This window comes from Osmerus mordax, chromosome 23 (genome assembly GCF_038355195.1).
Source record: "Osmerus mordax isolate fOsmMor3 chromosome 23, fOsmMor3.pri, whole genome shotgun sequence".
In the NCBI taxonomy this organism is placed as follows: domain Eukaryota; kingdom Metazoa; phylum Chordata; class Actinopteri; order Osmeriformes; family Osmeridae; genus Osmerus; species Osmerus mordax.
The window spans coordinates 4,502,258-4,514,679 of NC_090072.1; positions in this window are offsets into that span (position 1 = coordinate 4,502,258).

Consider the following 12,422-nt stretch of genomic DNA (forward strand, 5'->3'; position numbering starts at 1 on the left):
CTTCAGCGGTCCATCCGTCATCTCACAGAAGGACATCTCTTCTCTCAGGCGAGCCTTCACTGAGGGCTTCCTCAGCTCAGAGAAACTCTCCAGCTCTCTCTTTTTTCTCTCTCCCCTCTTTACTTCACTCTCTCGAACGCCCACGACCCTCTTCTCTGTCGAGGTGAGGTATATGCCAGTCAGAGGCTCATTCTTCAGCAAAACACAATGCCTATCTCCCAGGCGCTGCTCAAAAAACGCCCCGGGTCATCGTACCTTTGTCTGTTCTAATTATGATCTGTGTAGTGGACTGAATCGCAAACAAATCGGATGTGAATAGAAATTAATGCAGTGAGGTCAAGCAGAGAAGGTCATTGTGCCACTGTGTAGTTTCTCTGTTGGCCATGTCAGTTGCAAGAGTTATCTGTAATGTCATAATAAAATTGGGGACACTGTGTTCGGTACGCCATATGTATCAAACATGAAGGAAACAACATGTTGGGTAAAGTCCTAACCCTGTCATTGCATGTGTCAACTTGCCTCTATTGAGAATTCAGTTACAGACTTTTTATTTTAATATAGAAATCAATCTGTTACAACCTATGCACTCTAGGCTAAACTCCTACAATGTTTATGGTTCGCTTAATACTTGTCCCAGGATGTGACCAGAAGTGTAATATCTTTTCCCCTAGCCTTATTTCATTATTCCAGGTGGTTTCATCACCTGTGGCCAAAAGGAATCCATAATGGCCATTTTCTTTTGGTAATTGGTTATCTTGACATTTAGAAGTAGGCTCGTAATTTGTTCGTTTCTATTGTGAGTGGAACTTTAATTAGGCGACGTCTGTGCTGAGCTCATCATTTCTGGGAAGATCTTAGGTCATTTACTGTATTACACGGATGGCATTCTTTGGAAGGATTCATTAAAATGATGATTCCGCCCCATATGACTGTGTGGGTGAGGTTGCCTATTCCCCAAGGGCTATCTGCAGATGTGTGCTTAGGGTGTGAATCTTAGGGGACTAAATCATTTAGGTATTATTATGAATACCCTCCCATCTGCATGTTGTGATCCAAATGGTTCATGTGATAGCCTGTCAGTGTCCTGTCAGGGTAAGCCAGAGAAGCAGACCAGAATTCTCACATTCTGTATATATGTTGTCCTCGAGAGTCAAGTCTTTCAGGTATGCTATGGGGTTTGTGTCAGACAGTCTCATTTTTTTGTTTTACATTGCTCATCCCTAAAAATGGCTTTTAAATGAAAAGCAAGCCCTGAAACAGACCATAATGTTTTCAAATGTTAGGGTCTGTTTAAAAATAGTGCTTCCCGCTAACTCGTTCCACGTATTCACTCTGCATCAACATAAAAAGGAAGCACATGCGAGGTTGCTCTGAAATAGCTATTGTTCTCTCGGCTAATTAATATAAGACTTTCCAGCGGTTGGGGAAGATGGGTATTATGAGATGATAATGGTGTTTCTGAATTGCAGCAGAATTCATATTTGGTGTCATTAGCATTTGTAAAGATGTATGTTTCATAAATAGAAGAACCTGTCTGTGTGCCAATGGAACAACAAAAAAGGCGGGACTGTTGAATATTCAACAGCCTCCAGAGGAAGTTGGGCTGACTTCATGCGAGCATTGCAAAACTGTATCACTAGTGCAGTACACACTCCTAAACTTCCTTTTCAACCCCTGTGAAACAAAGTTTTGCATTTGGAGCGTTTGAATGTTCTGTTTCTATGATAAACCGGTATACTGTATGTCCATTTCTTGTATTCAGAAAACAATAATAGATACTGTTGATCGACACTTTAGTCTAAATACTGTACATATTGTACTTTTTCTCTCTCTTAAGCACTTAACTTATACAAGTCATTTCAAAAGCTTCTCAAAAGGCTCAAGGATTTAATGTCCGAGGCTGCGTTGTGCATTTGTTATGGTGTACATGTCTCTCTACCTACTGTGTCATTTATATATATATATCAATTATATGGAAAAATAGAGGGAGAGCGAGAGATAGAGACAGATAATATCGTCATCATAGTTTGTGGCTGTGTTGAAAGCTTTTGTTCTGGCATATACGTGTTGAGCACTTTACTGTCGAAAAACCTTTGTATTGGAATACCATGGCCAGTGATTTGTCAGGATTAATGCGATCATAGGAATCGATCCAGGGATTAGCCCAAAGAAATGTTTCAGTTGAGTGCCGCCACGAAGATGACTGATTTTCATGCACTTTGACTAGCCTCTGGGATGATTAGAGAGGTTATTAATTCCATTCCTGAAGTGTTATTAATCCCCAGTCTTTCTTGCCACACCTCCGTTTTCCCATAATGCAATGTTTTGCCTGCCTGACTGTGGATTTGTTCCCTCTGGGTACTGGTTCTTTGAAGATGATACAGTTTAGATGTAGTTTTTCGAAGATTAAACCATTTTATATTCCATGAGGGATTATTGTTATTTAGGGTGTGTTGATTGAAATCTTACACATGATCGCTTTTGTCTTTAATTAGGGATGTGAAATTTGACGGATTAAACATAAAATGTAGATTTGTGCATATAATTGCAGATTAATTAGAACCATAACTGACATGTATAATCCACTGTATGTTCACGAGAAGGAATTATCATTTTTGCAGGGCCAATGACAAAGACAACATTGCATAACCACTGTCAATCATGAAAACGATTGTCTTTGGTCATTTGGGTATTTTTTTTATCAGAGGCTTCCTTAGTCCTGCCGAGTAACATCTCTCTCCCATCAAGTCTGGTCCATGTCTCAAGGAGTATCTGAGCAAATCACTCAACTCGTCCGAGGCAATTTCACCCCCTCTCTCTTATCTGTCTCTTCTTACCTGGTACATCCCTTCGGCCACTTCGCCCCCTGCCACCGAGCTAACCCTGGGGTGCAATCTGTTCTCCTCCTTATTTCCTCCGGGTGTATTGATCAGACATACAAGGCTTGATTAGCACAGTGGGAGAATGGTTCTGTAGTGCAACTCTGGCCTTCCAATTCACCGTCGGGGCTTGATGTGACCCAGGAGTACTGTACCTCGTTGAAGGCATTGATTGGATGCACCTGCAACCGCCTTCACGATTGTTACAGGGTAAAAGTGTTAGAAAGTGGCAAAAATCTGGTGATTTTGCCACTTGATTTGAGGTCAGTATGGTTTTTGATAGAAGGCCAATGGAGAGTGGTCAACAATCAACATAACTGCCCAAAGGTCATAAATATATTTAGAACCACGGGTATTGTGAAACAGTTTTGTGAAATAACGATGTGTGGATGAGCAAATGCTTCCACTAGACAATCTGTTTCATCCCCCTCCTCTTCAGCATTTTTCAAAGGAATTACATTCAAAAAGGAAAATAATCCTAGAGAGAAAAAAAGATCCCAAACAACCAAACAAAGAAAATAAACCACAGGATGAGACAGAGAAGTCGATAAGGAAGTTCAACTAGGTCCTTCCAACTTTTTCTCATTTGGGGGGTAGAGGACCAGACGGTCAGTCAGCTTGACATTGCTGCCTAAAATGTCCGCTGCCCAGTGCCCTTGTCATCGGCGAGCCAATTAGGTCGAGCTGTTAAGGTTTAATACATACTGTAAAGGTTGCCATTGTGTGCCAACCTAATGTTATTTCAGCCTTTCAGACTTTCATTAAAGACGGCAGATTACGGATCCTATTCAGACAGCCGTGGAGTTTAAATTTCTCATGCATCCAGTGTATTCATACTCCCCCCAGTTCACCATACACCGAGTCACCTTTAAGAGCAAAAGAAAGAAATATATTTCAGTGAATTCTTCTGTTTCTTTTGACCATTTTAGATTTGGTTCCTCAGTCATGCGGGGTGGTACAGAACTCGACTTTGCATGGGTCGGAGCCCTCGCAACTTCACCATTTAAAAGAACTCTAACTGTCTCAGAGAAAGTCTATCTCAGGATTCTCATGTGATTCCACCAGAAGCCTGATCTTTTTGGTCTGGACAGAACAAAAAAAGGACCGAATTTGACATTAGATTCCTTTGTAAGAGAGATCTTTTCCACAGATATTTCCATTCCGTTTATCCCATGTTTCACAGAAAGGCATTATCAAACAGTGCTTCTATTGAGAACGAATTCTAGAGTAAAAAAAAAATATATAAAAAATTCAATAAAGAATAAAAAACACATTCGCCATCCGGTCGAACGCATTCCATCGGTCATGTTCATTAGCCTCGCGCTTGCTGTGATGCATGCTGGGTAGAATAAGCAAAGCTTGGCTGGGTCTCTCTGTAGCCGGCCACGCCAGCAGATGTAGTGCAGCCTTTTCCATCCAGAGGGGTTGGGGAGGGGGGTTCAGACTCGTACACTTGGCTGGAAGTCTCCTAGGAGCCGGCAGGGGTAGCGAAACAGAAGGAGTCCCCTGGGTGATGGTGCTCCGCGTCTCACTCCACTGGTCCCTCTAATGCCTGGCGCTCAGGAGATTGACGGGCTGTAAAACAACACCACCAGGGAGAACAACAAAAACAACAACAAGCAGGGACGAGACCCAGTCCAAACACAGGAAAACACCTGCCTGGCGCCTGATGCTAGGCCTCTGAGAAATGGACTGGGGTGAGTAGATGAGGGAAGGGTGATAGTCATCCAAATGATGAAGGTGACAATGATGATGATGATGGTGACGATGGTGTCAACGGCTCCAATCAGGACGATGATGACGATGTGATGATAGAAAAAGACAATTAGAGGAGGGAAGCACGATAAAAAATTCAACGTCGTCGCCCTCCGTCCTGACATGATTTACATCCGCGTGCACAATAGAGGTGACCCAAGTATTCCACAGGAGTGCCCATAAACCAACAACCCAAGCATGCCCCTCCATCTTGTCAGTGGCAGATGAACATGTAATTGACTGCAAAACGGGTGCGCTTGATTCGTGTGTATCTCTTTCACTGTGACCTTCAGCGGTGACAGAGTGGATGTATGGTAAAACAGCCCCGTAAAGATGAATGGCACTTTGCGGCTGTTTGAAAGCGACTATACGACCAGACCCGCTCCGTGATTGACACTTTTAATGGGGCCAAGATGCTCGGCTAATCCTTGTTTTAGAGCTCTCATCATCATCACCAGCGCACACGCTCAGCACTCTTAATCATACAGCTGGGTGGCGTGGGGAGAATCCATCACGCACACACACACACACACATACACACACACACACTCAACCGTCCTGAACACATCCTGCATACATATGTGAAAGACACAGGGAATCCACACACAAACACACACACACCCACGCACGCACAGCCCTGACATGCATGAATATGCAAAAACAAGATGTCACGACATGTGCGCCCATTTTTTATCCACTTGCACGCTCACTCTCTCTTGGACAATGACGGAGGCACACACTAGCCGCCCACCAGCCCACCAGCCCGCCCTCTGTATCCTGATCCTCTCCCCCGATGAAAACAAACCACAGTGTCAGTGGAGAGACGAGCTCTGTGTGGAGTGGATGGGCCACCCGATACTGTGATCGCCTCCATATGGGGGCCGTAACTCCACGTCTCAATTTGCATGCAAACAGTCTGCTAGGAGTCTGTCGCCGCTCTCTGCAGCGACGGTGGGCAGCCACCAGACGAGCGACGTGGCTCCGCATGGCACTTTAGCATGAATCATCCCCTCAACGGCGCTTGCTGCGGAGGCTTTGAGTGGGCCCGCGCAGGGCCCCCGATTTGGAAGTCGCCGCGGTCGTGCAGATTCGGGCGCGAGCCCTGGGTTGTCTCTCTGTTGTTTGATCAGGGTTTTATCACGTCGTGTTCCCAGTGAACGTTCCTTCATCCTGTTGGGTAAGAGGACTACGTTGCGATAACATGAAGAACTGGGAGAGCTTTGTTGTGAAAGGAACTGAAATATATATGATGAAGACTTCAAGTATTTAATTATGTAACTCCAAAAAAACATTTGGAGACAGACTTGTCTTGTGCTTCTATTTTGGCTTCGAAAAACAATTACAGACTTCCACACATCAGCGTGAATCATTTGAGCCCAGGCCTAGTATCAAAGATGTGTAACACAGGCCTTACGTTCCCACTGCACAGATACACACACCCTTCTTGTCGCGCATGTACACACACTGGCGTACACACCTATTCATAAGTGATAAAAAAAAAGCATGTGCTGACACGCACGCACGCACACACACATCTCCACGCACGCCTTTGAGCATGTGTGCAAGTGAGCAAGTTTCATTCCGACTGTGTCCCCCCAGATCCGCTTGTTTGTCATGATGTGTCAATGCCGCCGTGTAGGGTGTCATCATCTCAGCCATCGTGCCACTCACTGACCACGTGAGACACCCACACGTGGAGGGAGAGACACGCGATCGAGGCTTCGCTTCTGATCTGACGTCCCGCCTCTTTGACTTCAACAAACAACCTTTTATGTCGTGAAGACTCAAATACAGAATTCTTTTTTTCTTTTTCTGACGGCGAAAACAGGCTCACATTGTGTCAGTTTTATTTGAGCCCGGTTCAAGTGCAGAGGATTGGACCTGTTTATTTATTAACAATTAGCTCCTTGTGTGCGTTGCTACATGATACTACAACGCTGCTGTTGTGTACATTTCTGTCTGTAGGAGCTAAGCTGGTCTTTACATTGGAGAGCCAGGCAATTACACTGTGTGGATTAAACCTCAATCCTTCTCATAATGAGAACCAATCACTCGATCCGTGGGGTAGCCTAGCAACAGCGAGAGCTCAACATGGGGTTGCAGTTAGCGCTGGTGTTGTTATTGTTTTCATGAAGAGGTAGGGAGATGACTCGCAAAAAGCTGGAGGGAGGGAAGCAAGGGGACGTAGAGGAGGAGAGAGGCTGAGAGAAGGAGAAATCATGTAGAAGAAAGAAAACCGGACTCTGAGGCTGATTGGGAAAACTACTGAGAGGAGGGGTGGAATTGAAAGGAAAGTGGGAAAGGATAACAATTTAGAAAGAGGATGTGAGGGAGAGGGTGAGAGAGAGAGGGAGAAAGAAAGATTGGAGAGAGAAGTGCAAGAGAAGGTCTAAACATTGAGTTATTGGGGGGGTAGGAATTACTCATCTTAGGAGGCATTATGTTAATATAGACAGGCTTTAGGGTTTAAATCAGGATTACGGCCTTTTGCTTTGATATAACAAGCCACCTTGGAGCCAGCTCTGATCTGGGTTGCTCACGGGAGACATGTTTGAGGTGGCACCCTGCTCCCTGACCAATGTCTGGGCAGAAGCTGGTCGCTCAATCTGTTCATCGGAGAAATTCTCAGTTCTCTCCAAGGCTATCCTAGTGTGAGCACATTCACACACCTACACACTCGCCAATGCACGGTACTGTCTATACACGCCCACACACCAACAACACCGCACACAGGTACAAACACACACTCTGTAAACGCTCCACACACACACTTTGTGGTTTGTCATTGCACTACCCGTGTGTTCAATGTGGCTGGTCTAAGAAATGGCCCCCCTGCAATTGGACCAGCATTGTAATATCTCTCTCACAATAATGTGCAGACTTCACGCCCTGAGACCTCCCTTTCAAACAGTGGGGTGAAAATTGGAGCCATTTTGTGGAGTGTATTAGCCTAGATAGCTCACTCTCCCCCTGTGGATTAGGACTCAGTTTACTTAGGGGAGCCAACAATACAAACTAAAGACACAGTTACAGTGCCGTGCAGCTGTTGCAAGCAAGTGGGCTCGGTGGAGTTTCAATCACAGGGTCCTTCAATTGAAAGCTGTCACAGAAAGGTGCTGGCTCGTGGCTCCCACTTAAGGAAAGAGCACCACTACAAAGTCAGCCACCAGCCCCCCCCCCCCCCCTCCCCCCCCCCAACTGCTCCTGAAACCTCCGCACATGCGTCCCTAAACAGTGCTCGACTCAGAGAGCAGAAAGCGTATCAGAGCCCGAAAAATAAATTGATATGGGAGACGCTATGCTGACCGAGTACTGCCTACTGCCATGAACCCCCCCCCCCCCCCACCACCACCACCACCACCCACCCCCCTCCACCACCACCACCCCCCCCCCCCCTCGAGGAATCACGTCTGTGTAGCGACTCTCAATGCTGCAAGCGTCTCATCGTCAAACAGCACAACTTGGAGAAACTCTTCACTTTCTTTCTCTCCTTTCTCTCTCTAGCATTCCCTCTGCAAACACTCGCAGAATGCAGGACACGGCGGCCAGAGTGAACCGTGTCTCAAAGGCAATGTACTTCAGATCTACGAATGAGTGTGTAATCAGTGAGGTTTTCGTTGGTCTCAAAGTAGTCACGCGGGCACGGACTGTTGCAAAAAGCATGGCAGGGCGTCTTTTGAGAACGACCATTTATCGCTTATTGGAAAAATAATTACACAGTGGGATACTTTTTTGGGGGAAAGAAATCAATAGGACTGTCTTCTTTCACTTATCTGTGATGCACTTCATTTGAATCGCACAAACCCACATTTTTTTTACATGGAGGAAACTGAAACAGTGGAAGGATGGAGGTTGGAAAAGACAGACAGAAAAGAGAGAGGTATTGTGGAGGTAAGAGTGGAGCAAGTCTCCTGCGATTGATAAGGTTATTATCTTCTGCACTTGTGAGGGTGAATCCAAGCCGTCATGCATGAATGTCGAAGAAAGCTACTAGTTCTCTCTTCGTTTTTTTGTTTGTTAGTTTTTTTTTTTGGGGGGGGGGGGCATTCCCCGGGCCCAAACTTTGGCATTAACACTCGCTGGCTAATAGACCTGAATTTTCTTCTTGTCATCCTAAGAAATGTGTGTCCTTTCCCAGCAGTACACTCACACGCTACCACACACCGCTACCAACGGAGTCTCTCCCCTTTCTCTGGCACACCTGAGAGCCTACACTTTGTTAATCATGGTCCCTCCTTGGCACACTCTTCCAATTTTGCAGTCTGGAACCCCTGCGGTCGATGGTCAGGTCGGGTTTTCAGGGGTCAGGGGAGAGGGGGGGGGGGTGGTCCAGAGAGCTCTGCCTCTCAGGGAGGTGCAGTTCCTGGGGTCTAAGAGTCTTATTACGCCGGTCTATAATCTAGCAGATGCTACGGTCCACAAGAGCTAATGAGGGGCGAGACGGGGGGGCGGGGCAAAGTTCACCTGTGCTCTCCGCTATGGAGACCTGAGTCCATTTGGGTCTTGGCCTCTACAGAATATCGCCTTGAGCAACGCAGATGAGAGCTGAAAGAGATCATGGAGGTCTTAGACACTCTACTGCTGAGAATATTAATTAGAAATGCTGGAGGTGAGGTTTTTTTCTTATGTTTTGTAATGTGGGAGTGTGATTTTCACAGACAGTGCTTCCCTTTTAGGTTTAGGTTTAAAACAATGATTTGGTTTATTTCCGGCAAAGGACACACATTAACAAGCATCCATGTAAAGCCAATTGGAAATACTTCTGTATACTGCCTTTGAAGTCAAGGAGCTAAATCCCTCCCCTGACCCTCAATTCCATGTGTTGGAAGAATAGTTGATTTGTCTGACTAAAACCCTGGAAAGTGCCAGAGAAAGATGACTCATGAATATTGAATGGGTCCTAATGAGTGTACGCTGGATAACTACTGAACAGATGTTCTTTTAAACATGGATCACTGATAAATCATGACATGAAAGTAGCCTTTTGACAGATTTCCATCCGATTGTGTTCTAATGAAAAACCTTCAGATCGCAACTGCCCTGAACGTGACCGAAACATGTTTTATTCCATCGCATCACATCCCTACTGTGTTTATTCATACATTGCCTTCATGAGAGGTTAGAACTTGGGAGTTTGAATTAACAATGTGTTTAACTTCAAGAGTGCTCTTAGTCGTGCATGTCTGCAGATAGAACCGGTTGCTCCGGAGGCTGGTCTTGTATAGGTGACGTGAGGCTGGCGGTTTGCTGTGACACAGGCCAGCCTTCACCAGGTGACAATACCGTGCGACAGTCACCGCGGTGTTTGCAGTGCAAATCAAGGGGGATTATGGAATTCTCGATTGGTTACACACATTTTCTGAATGCATACCTCATACTCTCAGAACTCTACACACAAATCAAAAAAACACACACACAATGGGCAAAACCCCTCACTTCTGCAAAATTAAACTTAACATTCAAAACAATGTTATTTAATCTCAAAATGGTATTTTGTTTTCAAATGACAAACACAAACCATCATATGAATAGACATTTATAAGAACCATTTCAACACTAATGTGCTCAATGTAAAACACTATTATGAATGGAAAACACTTCTTCTTCATTCATCATAGTGAGTTAGGCCTTTTTTTGTTCAGTGTTACACTTACTACAGACAGTACATACATAAGTGTGTTGTAAAATATTTGAAAATATTATTTTTATACTCAGAACACAGAAATACACGGTAACAAATACGTTTTACGTATTTTTCCCAGAAAAACAATGTACACAGTGTACATCCCAACCAACACAAAGTTGCACATACAGTGGTCTACATACAAAACAACAGAATCATTTACTGTATAGTGTATACAGTTACATTATTATTATTTTTCTTTGTTTTTGCCGTAATGTTATGGCGTTATTTTCTAGGACCATGTTCATGATTTCAGTTTCCTGTTCAGTAGACAGAAGACATTCCCGACCACCTTGTGTTGGTAATCTTTCAGTTCTGCCAAACAAATAGTAAAATACTGTAAATACTGTGTAGGAATACAAAGTAGGAATACATTTTCCAAATACTTGAAACATACTTTATTTTTACAGTCATACAGAACAGTCCACAGGCAATACTGTACTACTGTACTCATTGAGTACTGTATTGATATGCAGTAGGCCTACTTCAATTTTGCAGTGAGAGTAGATTTATTACCTATTCTCATTTCGGAAAGTCCGGATGATGGATGCTACAGTGTACCTGCTCAAATTTGGCTGTACTCTTTGACCAGCCTCCCTCATTGTTAGACCATGGTTGAACACATGGTCAACCAAAGCGGCTCGGATCTCATCAGAGATTATGGTCCTTGGCCTTCCTCATCCTCGTCCTCCCCGTCCTCCTCCTCTTACTCTCACTCCTCTGCCTCTGTTTCCAATGTTGGCATCCATTGCTCAAAAACAGAAGAGGTCACCTGTTGCCCTTTTATGCTAAAGCTCTGATTGCTAATTGTAAAACTGTGTGACAGGTGTTTGTCCATGCGATGAGTCAGTGTGCGTATTTGAATGGCAGTGTGTTCCTTGTGAAAACAAAAGATTTTCTTCATGAAAATTGTGCTAAATGCAGAGAATTGTGTGTAGTGTTTTAGTGTTTTAGAACTGCAATTTGAGTGTAAAGCAGGAATTGTGCTTGTAGTTTAGCAGAATTGGTTCATGGGGTTGGTGCATGAGTTACATGTTGTGGTCATTGTGTCTCAAGTACCAGTATTTGTGTGTAAACAATTGAGAAAAACTGTAATATCTGATTTTAATTACCAGTTTAACACAGTGATCTCAGCTCATTAGTGAGCTGTGCGGGCTGTGATACCCATGCTGTAAAGAACAACCGATGACTTGGAGAAAGTGTGGATGTACGCTGCAATGTTTTTCCAGGCTTTTGTCATGAATAATCCCCACATTAAGAAGTTGAACTTTGATTTCAGGGCCGTTCGTTTTGGAGAAGAAAAAAAAAGACTAACCCGTAACTATAATCTTAAAGTCAGAGATTTAGCGGGTTATTTGCTCTAAACACCTTGGCTTGCTGCCATGTATTCATCTGTTTGTATGGATTTCCTCTTAGCCTTGGCCTGGCACGCCAATTTAGGGTTTACAGCCAGTGTATCAAATCTGTGAAGAGTTGTCTCCGCCACCGGATAAAAAGATTAAGCCATTTGAACCCCTCTGGGAGATCTTGCGACCCTCTCTTCCACGCCATCCAGGAATTGTCCAAGCTCCTCCACTTGCGTCCATTTCCTGGTTCGGTCAGCATGGCGAAACGGGGGCCTCGCTCGGCGGCACCGCGAGCGTGCTTGGCCGGTGTACCCAGAATGCACTGCGGTTGGTTGAAAACAGGACCCCTGGTCCCAGGAATGGGATAATAGGGAAGGGGAGAGCAGCTCCAGTGCCCCCGACCGTAACCCACCACTGCCCTTTTCTCTCTCTCCCCTCGCTCCCTCTTTTTTCTCCTCCTGGTCATTGAGTCGCTCTCTCGCTCGCTCTCTCTCGCTCGCTCTCTCTCTCTCTCTCTCTCTCTCTCTCTCTCTCTCTCTCTCTCTCTCTCTCTCTCTCTCTCTCTCTCTCTCTCTCTCTCTCTCTCTGGCTTGGCCACCGCTGGCTGTCTATATATAGTGAGATGCATTCTATCCACTTTCAATCCCTGGGGGGGTTAGTTCATGGGCCTTACTCGTTTTGTCAGGGGTTGTATTTTCTCTCTCTCTCCCTCACACACATACACACACAAATCTCTTATGCACTCTCTCACTCTCATTC